We start from the raw sequence: 14,622 nt of genomic DNA, 5'->3' as shown, positions 1-14,622 counted from the left end.
TATCATCACACAGTTTATTATAATTTTTTTTATTTTGTCATGAGTGTATTTCAAATATTAATTTTCAACTTCACAAAGTTTCCCATTCTAATTTTCTAAAAGAAGTTTTGGAAATATATGTGTATTTTCCTCTGTGATTTTTTTCTTCCCTTTAGTTTCTAATCCTTAGTTGCTGCATATCCTTTGTAGATATTTTGAACTTCTTTAATAAGCACTTTTACTATTTTTAGAAGCTATGTTAAGAAAAGAAATGCAAATCAAAACCACCATGATATGCCACTTCACACCCATTAAGATGGCCAAAATAAAAAAGATAATGAGTGTTGACCAGGATGTGGAGAAATCAGACCTGTCCCACACTGCTGCTTGCTGGTGGAAATAGAAAATGAGGCAGCAACTTTGGAAGATTATCTGGCAGTTTTTCAAATAGCTAAATATAGAGTTACTTTATGGTTTTCTAACTCTACTCCTAGGCATATAACCAAGAGAAATTAATTAAAAATGACACTTTAATTTATAAAAAAACATTCATAGCAGCATTATTTGTAAAAGACAAAAAAAACCCAAACAAATATTCATCAACCAATGAATGGATAAATCAAATGTGCTATATACATACAGAGGCATGTTATTCATAAAAAAAAGAAAGACTGGCATACATTATCACCTAGATGAACCTTGAGAACATTATGCTAAATTAAAGAAACCCGTCACCAAATACACACACACACACACACACACACACACACACACACACACACAAACACATTATTCCACTTATAATGACCAAATCAATGAGGACAGAAAGCAAAATCATGGCTGTTTAACCATAAGGTTTGGGGAAAGTTAGGGAGTTAGGAGAGGTCAGCTAAGGAGTACAGGTTATCTTTTGGGTTAATGAAATTGTTCTAAAATTTATTGTGCTGATGGGCTGATGGACGCTCAGTTCTGTGAATACACTAAAAGTTAGTGAGATATAATCTTTAAAGGAGTGGATTATATGCCAACTAAGTTGTATCTCAATGAAGCTGAAAGGTTGGTAGAATTTTTTTTCTTGCACAACAATAGATCAAAGACACATTCACATTTAAGAGATGGGTTCACACAAAAACAAAAACATAGAAATGCATAAGCAATGTAAGAAATTACTAGTTAAATCCTTCCATGAAACATAACTAACTCAGTGAAAGTTGATTTCTAAAAGACCTACACAGAAAGAAGGGTTCAAGTCCTTGGACATTAAAATCTCTTAGTTGTTTAGTGCTATACAGACAATTTTTCAGAGATACAGAGATGGATTATTACAACTGAGAAGATCCTACTGGATAAGATCTCTCCAATAAGCCAATAGGCATGAATAGTAGTTGGAAAAAAAAAACTGGTAAAGAGTATTCATTTGGAATTCAGAGCAGCTTGGCCTTGAATCATCTGTAATTTAATAGCCATGTGACCCAAAGCAATGTACTCCACCTCTCTAAGCATCACTCTCCACATTTCTAAAATTGTATGCACTGTATAAGTTGCTGTAGGATAAACAGAAATGCTCTCAGTATCCAACAATTTATAAATATTGTATACAAATTCTTTTATAAATATCCCAACTTTCTGGTTTTATTACTTCCTTTTTTCCTTCTACTTTTTAAAAATTAGATACAGTTGAAGCTTGAGGTTATCTCTTCACTAATAATAAATTTTAGGCAAACATAAGGAAAAAAGCACAATTTAATAATAAATTTTAGGCAAACATAAGTAACACTAAAGTTTACTCTCCTCTTATGAGAGTAAACTTTAGTGTTAAATTGCCTTATGACGCTATGAATGAGGTTGAAAATCTAAAAAGTACTTGTTAAGTTGCAAAGGTTACAGTGTCTCATTCAGTGGAAAATTATACCAGTTACTTTGACATTGGAGAGCCATGAAGCAGGGCCATGAAAACTTTTAAATTCTCTGTGGATTGAGTGAACATTTGTACATTCTTTCACTATTTGTTGTGCGTTTTAAATTTTATAGTGATTAATTTTATGTTCTTTTGTGCTTCAGTTTTATATCAGAAAGTACTGTTTAATTTTTGCTCCTTTCCCAAGTATTAGTTTTGGAAGAAAATCTGGGACAATCTCCATTATATCCTCAGAAATAACTGATTATAGTGCTTTCAAGTTCCTGAGATGACTAATAAAAACTATGCATAAGGCACACAGTGATACCATCAAGTTATAAATTACTTTAATGAAGAATATATTGCTTTTCATTTTACAAAACAGTTGAACTGAATATGGGCATAGAGAAATATTTATTGCTGCAAAATGAAGAGATTTTCACATATGTATACACAAATACACACACACACACACACACACACACACACACACACATACCTTATGAAGTCCTTGTAGGAAGGGAACTCTAAGAATAGTAAGGAGAAGTTTCAATGTAATACAACAGGTCAAGAATGTGAGATCTGACATTAGACTGTTGGGGTTTAATTTCTACCTCTCATCCTTGCTAACTGTGATGCTGGAAGATTACCTACTCTGTGCCTTGGTTTTAGATACTATTAGATTATAATAATAATAATAATAATAATAATAATAATAATAATAATAATAATAATAGCACCTGCCCTTATAGGATGTCTATTAGTATATGAAAATTGTTTAAAAGAAGATATGGCACATAGTAATTGCTCAGTAAAAGCATCAAATTTTGTAAACAGTCCTATCAGGGGGATAATCGCAATACCTAGATTCCCTTACAGTAAACATCCCAATTATTTATTACTGTAAGAAATGTTTTTTTTTCTTAGAGGCAAGAGTTGCATAAAACCAGTCTTTGAAACCCTATTATGTACTCCAATGCCTACGTATAATCTCCACTTGATAAACATACATGGACTACCCCTTCCAAGACTTAGGCATGGCTGGATCCTCTCACCATTTAATCTCAACTTAAAAAGTCCTTGCTTTAAAGCCCCTTGGGACCATACTGTTTAGAGCAGCCAATCAATCCCCATCTCAGGCCACTATGTAGTTCATTTTTCTCACATCTCTTATCCTGTCCATGGATTATCTTTCTTTTGTTTAGCTATTTGCTAATTTATTTTAGAATATAAGATTTAGGAAAATAGTTGGGGACTGGGGATATAGCTCAGTTGGTACTGCTTGCCTTGCTTGCACAAGGCTCTGGGTTCAATCCCCAGAACCACCAAAAAAAAAGTTGATGTTTAATTTTCAACACATCAGTACCCTAAACAGTCCCAGAAACATGCTAGATTCTCCCCAAGTACCTGCCAAGTAAGAAATTTATATTTGGAGGAAAATAATGTCTTATAAAATAGAGCAGTAAATTATAAAGAGGAAAAAACTCTCCCGTTTTTCATCCTCTGGGTTTGCCAGGAAGTAGTTTCATATGTCCTTGGAATCAGTACCTGTGGCAAGGGAGAGGAAATATAAGATCAATCAAGGGAGATAATGGGTTATAATGAGGTCTGGTAGCCTCTGTCCCCACCCTGCACCACTCTGGGAAACTCTGGAGCTGATATGGCTCATCAGAGTTTTCCTATGTTGAATCCAAATGGCTTCAACTGTACACCTCTGCCTCAGTCAGTCCTTGTCCAAGGAGCACCCACAAAAGGGTGTGAGCTTGGCCAGGGGGCTCTCTGCAGCTGAGGAAATCCTGGGGCGAATGACTGCAGGAAACGAGGCAAGAACTTCTCTGTCCCCATAGAAGGATCTTGTTGGTTCATCTTCATGTCCACCACACAGTCTCAAGTTCTGGGAATTTAACACTGAACACAACAAAGCCCTTGCCCTCATGGAGCTAATATTCCAGAATGGTAAGATAAGCAATGAGCACACACTCATACAAGTCAGGATATAGTAAGAGTTATGATGAAAAAATTCTTCTGGAAATAAATGAGGAAGTGATATTTTAGCTGACATCTGCAGAACATGAGGGAGAAAGCCATGTTTAATATGGACAAGGAACACAGGAGGCTGTAGGTCCAGCCAGTCAGAAGCCCCAGGGTATTCAGACAGCAGGAGGGGCCTATCCCAGAGGATGGATGGCTATGAGGTCAGTGAAGTAGTTGGGGGCTGATTTATGAGATTCTAAAGTTGAACTTTTGAAAACATGGGTTGTTCCTCACTCCCAGTAGTTTCCTGAATTTCTTTCCAAAAGTTACTCTTTTATCCTAAGAAGGGATATTTAGTTTGGGATTTGCTGATTCCTCCTATTTAAATACTTTTCCGTGGACTTATTTGACTGTTTACAAGCAAGGGGCAAGAAAAATCTCTGTAACCAATAATTGTAATTTTACTTCACAGCTGAAATTTCCCAGATGTTTGCTCTGTTTTTCACTATTCTGAGAGGGTTTTAAATGCATCTGCTTGAGGAATTAATATGTTACTTCTCATTTTCCTTTCCTTGGAGAATTTCTATTCTTTTGAGAATTTTCATTTGTAATTAGTTTTCCCTTACGTTGTGAGTATTGGTTATTTGAGATAGCTATCACATCTGTCCTGATGCCTATTTCCCCAGGTAGCAAGAGAAACAGATGCAAAATTGAAGCCTATGAAGCACTTCCTGATACAAGATTTGTCAAAATAGAACTTCTGCTAGACAGAAACAACAATTAAAAAGTAATGCAATGCACTCTAATCAAGGGAGAAAATGAGTCATTCCTCCTAGAATTCTTTAGGAGAACCAGGTGTTTTTATCATAAATGGTCTACTTAACATATGTAAGCCATTATGCATCACAAAGTAGACAGGCAAACAAGATCAAAGTTCAAATCTTCAACTGGTATCCATCAAGAGAAGCAAGGACAGAACATGAAGTGGAATCAGCATCCACAGAACCCAGAGGGAGCTAATTCACTGAATTGCAGAATTGAACACCTAGTCCCCTAAACTTACTGTTGCACAACAACAAAGAACAAACTTCAGCCAACCCCCCTTGGAGCAGCTTTTCCAGCATCTGAGTTTACAATTTATTGCATTCTCAATGTGTCCTCACGGTCCTCAGGAGGATGGTTCTGGGATCAAGGATGACTTCTCAGGCTCTGCTCAAAATTTGCAGTTATGCCAAGTGAATTTTAGAATTACTCTCCTTTAGCTAGAGATAAAGGAAAGTTCCCGAAAAGGAAGGGAAATATTGCACAGGATCGAATTGAAATTAAAATCCACAGAATCTTTTCTTACAAACCAGATTGATCTTCTTCTTTCAAGTTAGCAAAGGGTACACTGGGATTCTATGCCCTCTCATGGATCTTCCATAAAGGAAAGAATAGAAAACCCATCTTCCTTTGAGGACAGAGTAAGCACTTTTTGATACACCCTCGAGGGCCCGATATAGGCTGGGGAATAGTCAGGGTCCACATAAGGACAGGACATTCTTCAGCATCTACCCTGCAAGTGGCCTTCTAGCTGCTGACATTTGACACATTTTCTTTATTCTTTTACCAGGAAGAGGAATATAAGGTTGTACTAATATTCTCCATCCATCTAAGAAATGAATGATACCATGAAAGCATTAAAAGACACCCAAACTAAACTGAAAGCCCAGAGCCTGTAGCCAAGACAACAGTCCAATGAGGTCTCAGAAATCCCAAAGTTTTATTTCTCGTGCTTTCCATGTTTGTCTTTCTTTTTAACTTTGTACTTGAGGGTGACTCTTTTAAATCTTATCTTGCCTCTAGCATCTGATAAAATGTTAACAAGATGATACAAAGAAATGAGATACAGATACTATTATGACCTGCAAAATTAGGAGGAATGTTATTGAGAGGTAGGACCCAAAGCAGAAGTGAATTTGATAGGTAGAAAGGCAATGTGTATGGTGGCCAGAAATAAAGATAAGAGTGTGCAGTATACGTTGAATAGCTTTTGCTGAGAAAAAAATATGTATGTGGCAAAACTGAGAGCTGGTGAAAGAGTGTGGGGCCATACAGTTACTATGGCTATTGCCAGGAGCCCTAGATAGATGACTACGTTGTCTCTTTATATGTCCTTACCTCCATCTCTGCACATTTCCCTCTTTTCAACATTCAATGTAGTATAACCTATGCAGTTCTATTTGAGAGATCAGATAATTTCCACCTTCTCTGAAAGGTGTAAAAAGTTTGGAATGAGAATGGAGAAAAAAAATAAACAAGGATTTTCTTCTGGTTTCTGGACTACAAAAGGTAGAACTCATGCATCATTAAGAATTTTCTGAAACCACTGAGATAGTTCTATTAAGCAAAGATGTAATTTATTAGGATATAGAATATTGGAGACATAACAAAATCTTAGGAACAGATGAATCAACTTTGGGAAACACAAGAACCTGAATCAGAACCTCATATGAAGATTTCAGAGACCACCTCTGTAGAGTGCTGCAAATGGAATGCTTAGATTCGATCACCTCCGTTTTCCTTTTCTCTTTGCTTAGGATGTAAATTTCTCCAGAGACAGTATGATTGACAAGTTTATATCAATCTTAACCACTTGAAGTGAGACGAAGGATGGGGAGTGTAGGGGGATCCTATGATCGGCATCCCAACAAAACCATGTGAAATGGGAGAGGGTTGGACATTCTTCCAAAGGAAGGAATACCAAAGGAAGATCAAAACCAGACGGATTTATTATAATTTGGAAACTGACGATGTTCATGTTTTCTGTCATGATAAGACCACCACCACCACCACCAACAACAACAACAACAAAATTGCAGAAGACAGGAGAGGAGAAGATGAGAGAAAGAGAGAAAGAAAAATTAATCGAAAAGTCAAGAATTTCAAAAGATGTCAAGTTTGCAACCCAATAAATCACTGTAAATTCCTGGAACACATCTATGAAACAGAAAATGAATGATATATCCACTGCTCTTTGAAATAGAATACTGAGTATGGCTTTATGTTGTGGAAAACTCTCTTGAAACTTATCCGGGTAATACTGTTTAATCACGTAGTCTGCATGTCTTTTTCCCCTTTTGCATGTTTTACAATTCTAAATTTAATACTTCAACTGGATTAATGGCAAAAGACTAGTCATTTAGTAAAGATATTTTTTCCATTCCTACAGAGTTAATTGAAAAGGAAGCCCATCTTCAGTTCTCCTCAAAGGCAGAAAACACATGGAATACATTTGAAAATTCCTCATTGAAAGCCACTCATGAATTCTGGTGCCCACAGTTACTCTATCATGAACTTGAGATTTGTTTTATTTTACTTTTCCACTGAAGGACTTTTAAACTGCAATTATTAATGCATATTAATTGTACAAACTAATGGGCTAGACTGTGACATCTCCATTCATGCATGTAGCTTTGATCATATCTACCCTCCCTATGTCCCTCTCCACTATTCTCTCCCCCACTCTTTGATCACCATTCTACTTTCCACATATGAGAAAAAACACACAATACTGTGTCTGGCTTATTCCACTGAATGTGATGACCTCCAGTTCCACCCATTTTTTTCTGCAAATGATAGGATTTCATTTTTATTTGTGACTAAATGAATAGTACATTGCTATGTATACATAGAGCTTTTAAAAGTTTTATTTTTATTAGCTATATACCAGTTAAAATAATAGATTCATACAACTTTGGTAGAAGATTTATCCTATTTTAAGAGAAATAGTTTAATTCTGTTTTCATTTCACTTTTTTCCCATTATTACTTTTTATATGAAAAATGTAGTTACAGTTTTACCAGACTTATTACTAGTTTTTGCTGAGAATTATAATACAAAGGAAAAACAAATATGTTCATCAATTAGACAGTGTTTAAGTAAACTATGGCTTATGCATATGTGGAATACTATACAGCAGCTAAAAATGAGGCAGTTCCATACGTACTGTCAAGAAATGCTATTAAGGGAAAAAGAACAAGCTGAAGAACATATAGTATATTGCACAATTCATGTAAAAAATAAGCAAAAGCAAAATTACATATATATGAAGAAATTCTAGGAGAGCCTCTGAGGATATGCATCTAGAGAAGAAATTAGATTTGCCACAATAGAAATATGAGCAGTTGCTTCTTGTTATGTTATCATTTGACTTTTAAAAGGGATATATTATTAACACAATTAAAAATAAGTTTATACAGTTTTAAAGAGTCATTGTCTAAAAGGGTTTAAGAAACTAATAAAAACAATGTGGATAGTTGCCTTTATTATCATACTAAATTTAAACTCATTCTGATCAGGATAAGCATGCTGTCTTTCCAATTAGTAAGTTTTATCAACAGAATAGCAATAACCTCACTGTGCTTTTGTAGAGATTAAAAAAGATACATATGCAGCATGGTGGCAGCTCAATGTATGATAGTTTCTATGATGAATACTGAGACATCAGTTTTATTAACAAGCTCTGATAGCTAAATAGAAAAAAATTGTGCCTTGTCAGAATTTGCTTATTTCCTCCATGCCACGAATTGTTGCCCCCCACCCCACATGTATATTTCATTAGCAGAATATAGTGTTATAATTTGGGTGCTACTTATCCTAACCTGGAAGTTTAAATTTATGTCATTTAAGTATTAATTTGAAAGCATTAAACAAGAATATAATTTAGGCCAAGTCTTGCACTGCAAATGAGATAAACAGCCCACTCTGTGGAAAGCATCTTCAGGACAAATAACTTGTGTCTTGTGACACAAGTGCTACATCACCCACTGATGTAATCAGAATTTTCCTTGCTTTTATTAGTTTCAGTCTGAACTTTCATAAAATGAATCTCTTTTGCTTCCATTAATTTATTTGGAAGATAATGTGGTCTGAGTGCTAGACCTGGAGCCAAGAAATGTCGTGCTTCTAATCTCAATTCTATCGTTGACGCTCACTGTGGTCCTTGAAAACTAATAACTCTGAGATTTGCACCTACAAATTGAATCAAAGAACATTGCAGTCCTGGAAATATTCTTAGAAATAAGGGACAAAAAGGAGAGATCACGAATGAAGTATTTATATATTTACTTTCAGTGTCGTACTTCCAAGGTCAGTTCATCTTAGAAAAGCTCCTATTCAGAAAGAACTAACTAGTCTTCGTATCAATAAAAGAAGCTCTGAAAAAGAAAAAAAAAAAAAAACCACTGGATCTTAAGAAAAAAAAAATCACTTTAGATGTGTATGGGAATAGAGATGTATAATATGTGTAGCTTAGAATAATACACAATAGGAACAAACATAAAGAGAACAAAGGTTAGGTGAAGACATCCATCACCAGTCTTAATTTAACTGAAGCACTGATTCATTGAGTATTTTGGATGCTTTTAACTACACACATTCTGTTTAGTTTCAACAAAGTGAGGAAAAATCAAATGATAAAAATGATGTTCTTCGCTGTGCAGGCTGTATAAAAATATAACCACACGTATTGCTATTCCAATACCACGTCTCTGTGGTTGTTAGATAAATAGACATAACTGCTTATGAAGAGAGAAAAAAAATAGCCATCAATCTATCTCAATACCATAAACTAAATTTTATTGTTTCAAACCAAGATGCCTCTATCAAACATTTGAAAGTTATAAAATCTGATTTCTTCGATTATTCTAAGTATCTACTATTTTACTATAAATTTAAATTAGAAAAAAAGTGTTTAAAATATTTTTTTAAATTAACAAGTTTACATCCTATAAAATTAATTAGGTTGTAGTTAATGTCATTGATGACATTAACTACATTTATATACTAAAGACATTATATTAATAAATATACCAAATTATTATTATTATTTTGGTATTCATTGGTTAAAATGAGATCACATGTTATTTTTAAAATTGAAGAATCAAGTCATTCCTCTCATCCTTTCTTGTTTCCCTAAGCTTCTACTAAAATTGCTTCAAGGACATCATCTATCTTTGTAAAATAATGTTTTGCTGATACAGAAAACAGTAATTCAAACAAACTGAATTCCACTTTCAAATCTTAAGGACCTTTAAAAAAGTTGAAGTTTGTTTGGAAAGTAAGGGTTTGGTACTTACTGAATCTCAAACTTTCAGAAGGAATCTTCGAACTCCCTTTCTCTCATAAATCTCCCAGCAACAAACCATATTGCAGTAACATAAAAACCCAGGATTACAACCCTGCTCTTTACTGCTCAGAGAATTTTGTCTCTGTTAGGACTTTTTAAAAGATCATCTCTTCTAAAACTGTGCAACGTCTTCCTAGAGTTAAGTATCACAGTGCTTAAGCCTTCAGGATAAGCAAGAATATAAAAACGAGTCAGCAAAAGGGGTTTAAAAATGAAAGGAAAAAAAAAGATTTTTAAGATGGTTTTTCTGGTAGTTTTATTTAATAAAATCAATTCATTTTAGAAAGTAATTTCTCCTTCTCCTTCTCCTTCTCCTTCTCCTTCTCCTTCTCCTTCTCCTTCTCCTTCTCCTTCTCCCTCTTCTTTTTGGCGTGGGAGAGCCTGGTATGTAAGATTGACTAATTTTTTTCCGCTTATTTTTCTGCCATGAATCTGGGTTTTTCCTGTGCAGAACTAATGAAATACAATCAAATATTATTGCAATATTCCCTGATAATTTTGGAAAAAAGGCACACAAAACTAAACTATTCTGTAAGCTATGTTGGACAAACAACAGACGATATCACATGTATGCCTTTCTTTCTTTTGCCCTTTTGGGCAACTATGCCCTTTGTTTTCTTCTGAACAGCTCCTGACAGCACTCCCTGTCCCCACTGTGGCTGTGTCCCAGGGGCACATGCAGCACACCTGAGCAGGTCCACAGGCAGGGATTATTTCTAATGTGTGTGTATTTACCTATTTTCACAAGTTTTGAGTAAATAGATGTAAGAAATCAAATATTGATTTAGGTAGGAAACTGGAATAGTTTCTGAAAGCTTTTTTTTGTTTGTTTGTTTCTTCTCCTCCTCCTTTGTCAGTATCATCCTTCTTTTTTTTAATTTGGTTGCTTTCATAAGTGGTTGATTAAGTAATATCACAGCTATATACTTCCATCAGCTTTGGGGATTTATTTTATGATGTTTTTGAGGAACTCATAGCTATTATCTAAGAATTTTATTCATCATTTGCTTCGTGGTTAAAAGCAACTAACAATTAATTACTCGGATAAGAAGTAGGAATCAGTTGGAATCAACAATTTGTTCTTTGAAGGGGGTCGTGAGATATTTCATGTCCATGTTATAATGAAATGACGTCTCAGTGATTATTGTGAAAAAAATGTTACATCAGCACATCAAACATTGCATTTTAGAATGTCTCCCAAGCAAAGGAGGACCAACCAACCAAACAACCAAACAAAAACAAAACAAAAATGAGAAGGGTAAACATTTTTAAAATGGTATTGCTCTATTTCAGTATTTTTAAAATGCTCTATTTCATAGTTCATATATTATCGATTTCCTTTATTTGTAATATATCAGTGTCCCTATGTCCATTCCAGAAAAAAAAGTCAAAATCAAATGGAAGATATCTTTCCTTAGCTCTTTACAAAAAAAGTCAAATAGGGAAAGAGGTATAACAGGTTTTGCCTAAATAACACACGTGGCAAAGGAAACCAATCTGTGATGAAGCAAATTGTTTTCATGTGTGGCTTTATCTTTGTGGCCAAAATGACTTACTCAGTCCAATATGTAAGCCAAACCTGGCTCCTAGAGCCTGTGTTCTACTGCCCACTCTGCAAGAACAATTTAACTCTGTATGCTTCTATATGCTGTGCTAAATTCTCATTTAGACTCTGCAGATGATGCTGAGGTAAAACATATCTAGAGGGCTCACAGGACAGGCACCACAAGTAGTGATAAAATGAGATAGGGTAAAGCATAATTTATAAAGTTTATAGGGATGCAAAGATCAGAAAGATTCTACACCAATTTAAGGGGATAGGGGCACAATCAAAGAGTTCATGGAGGAACTTTTCAAGGAGATATAGGATTGCAAGTGATGGAGATAATGCAGAGAAGTTGAGAAGCCGGGAAACCCACGGAGTACGAATTTAATGGTTGGCTACGGATAAGAAGTAGGATTAGATTTGTTATACCCTCATTTTTCAAGCCAGACTTGAGTCAATTAAGCCATGAGTAAGACTGTCATGGTAAGAACCACTTGTTAACAATTAAAATTGAAAATCCCTTTCAGATGACTGGGTAAAGCTCTTTAACTCAGTTTAACGGAGCATTCAATGTCAATAGAATTTGGTGATATTACTGTGAAGTGATTTTATTGCTTTATGAACATTTTATTTTCTAAATATGAAATAATTTAAAGCATAAACTAATTGGTTAAGTGATATTCCAATAAGCCATTCAGTTTCACTTATGAAATGAAATAATTTGTGTTTTCAGAATAGTGACTTTCTAGAATTTTGTAGATTCACCAAATCCCTATTTTCTCATAATTTTCACTTTTCTATCAGAATTTTCTTTTGTCTAGGAATTCAAACTAATCTATAAATACTTAAAGTTTCATAGAAATAATATTTCATACGTATGGTTCCCCTGATCCAAAAGACATTGAGATTTTATCTGAACATATAGACAGAGTGAATTTTATCTATTTTTTAAAATTAAAAATTTAATTTTTACTACAGTTTTATAGAGTTATATTACCATTCTTATTAATTATGAGAAAACTGGTCATCATCAAAGTAAAGTAATTTGCCTATTAAATTCTAAGCCACATATTCTTTCCATATATAGTCTTTCTGAAAGACAGTATAAGATATTGCATGTCAAATTGAAGTATTTTGTTTACTATGTACAGCTAAAATTATTTCTCAAATTTGTTTATTGTTGGCGTTTTGTCTATTCTTTTTCAGTTGGACACAATAGTAGAATTTTAAGGCCTCAAATAAATATTGCCTATTTTATTTTTATTTTTTTAACAATGCCTATTTTATAAAGCAAAAAAAGCAGTTTGTGGACACACATTCTTTTTATTTGTATTCTGAAATTGATAAGCCACTAAGTGTTTCATACCAACAGAGACATAAATTCAGCGGTATTTGGGATTGGAATATCTACATTATTTCCCAAATTTGAAAAGTGTTATGCCAAAGAGGTTTTTCCACAATTTAAAAAAATTACTTTTTTGGGAAAATGGTAATAGGGAAATTTAATCCAAATATTTCTGAATCATTTAATCTCATAACATTTTTTGGTAAGGGCAGTGATTAATAAAACTATTTCTGAGGATTCAATACAGAAAGTTTTTTAATTTTTTTAATTCTTTTTTCCAAATAGGATGTTTAATGCAGTGGAGTATAAATTCAATACTAAGAGCATTTAGGGTTAATTTAAAACCCAAAGCTATGACACTAAACATACAGACAAGGAAGGAAAAGAGAAAAGAAAAACGGAATGAAAAAAAAATAGAGCAAGTTACAGAAAGGATGGGAAAGACAGGGAGGAAAGAAAGGAAGGGGAAAAAAGAGAAGGAATGAAGGTATTATTGACCTTGATATTTTCACATTGCTTTACAATTTCAAACATACTTTTTAGTATGTATTTCTCTGCATTTCCTAAACTTTTCAGTTATAATTACTCCACATTTCCTCACAACTCTGAATTTAATATCATGAATTCTATTTTATAGCTAAATAAAGAGATTCAGATTGTTTATGTAGAATGCCTAAGGTCACACAGGGAATTGGAAACACAGAAGCATCTTAAAGCCTTTCAGAAACAATGTGTAGTATCAATAGTGGTGTAGATATGATTTTAATCCTACCTTCCCATGCAAAGTCCAAGGCTTTAACTCTTCATTAGTGGTTCTTGAACTTGAGTAGATACAAGATGAACCTGGAGGTCTTGTTAGAACACAGATGGCTACGCCCTACCAGCAAAGATTCTGATTCAAGAGGACCAGGGTAGGACCAGATAATTTGCATTTTCTCTCTCTACTTCCCAGGTGCTGCTGGTGCTGCTGCTGATCTGAGGATCACTTTTAAGAATGGCCTTGGTTAAGTCAATGGTTTGGAGCTTTGCCCTCTCTAGGAGGTATGTTTCAGTCACTACTTTTCACATCATAAGTGAACTAGGACTAGAAAGAGGAGCCAAAATTTGGAATGAAATCCAATATATTTTTTTTTCTTTTTTGTTTTGTAAATGCCCCCATACCAGGAAGAGTTCTCTTTATAATTGACCAGGACAACACAGGCCAGAATATTCACAATTCAGTCATCAGCATGCACTGCCCATCTCCAGTTCTCTTGCTCACTAGGACCTTCCTGTACTTCTCTAGTCCCTCCCTCACCTCTCAAACTGCCTAATATTCTTTTAAGTAAGATTCATTCCTACACATCAAGAAATTCTTCACATTTCCCTTGCCCAATTGTAGAACATTAGTGCATTATTGTCTTTTTGGTTTAATGAGAGGGAGAGTCTGAAGGGGTGAAAATAGTCTAGATGACCAGAAGAAAGCAAGTCTAGAACCAGAGAGGGAAAGGGGAGGTTATACTGGAGGAAGTAGACAGATTAATACAGCTGCTGGGACTGGGAGCTGTGGAAGAAGGATTCTGGGAAGTCTGAGAGAAGATAGGAAGACAAGATAAAAGGAGGATCACCTGCTACCATGGTTGAATCTACCCTTACAGCTTTCTATGTTTATAGCTCTCCTACTCCTAACAGTAGAATGTGTGAATGGGTGAAGCTTGAAGGATCAGCATAAA

The sequence above is a fragment of the Ictidomys tridecemlineatus genome, chromosome 8 (genome assembly GCF_052094955.1).
Source record: "Ictidomys tridecemlineatus isolate mIctTri1 chromosome 8, mIctTri1.hap1, whole genome shotgun sequence".
Classification (NCBI taxonomy): Eukaryota; Metazoa; Chordata; class Mammalia; order Rodentia; family Sciuridae; genus Ictidomys; species Ictidomys tridecemlineatus.
Note: the sequence above shows the minus strand (reverse complement) of the source record.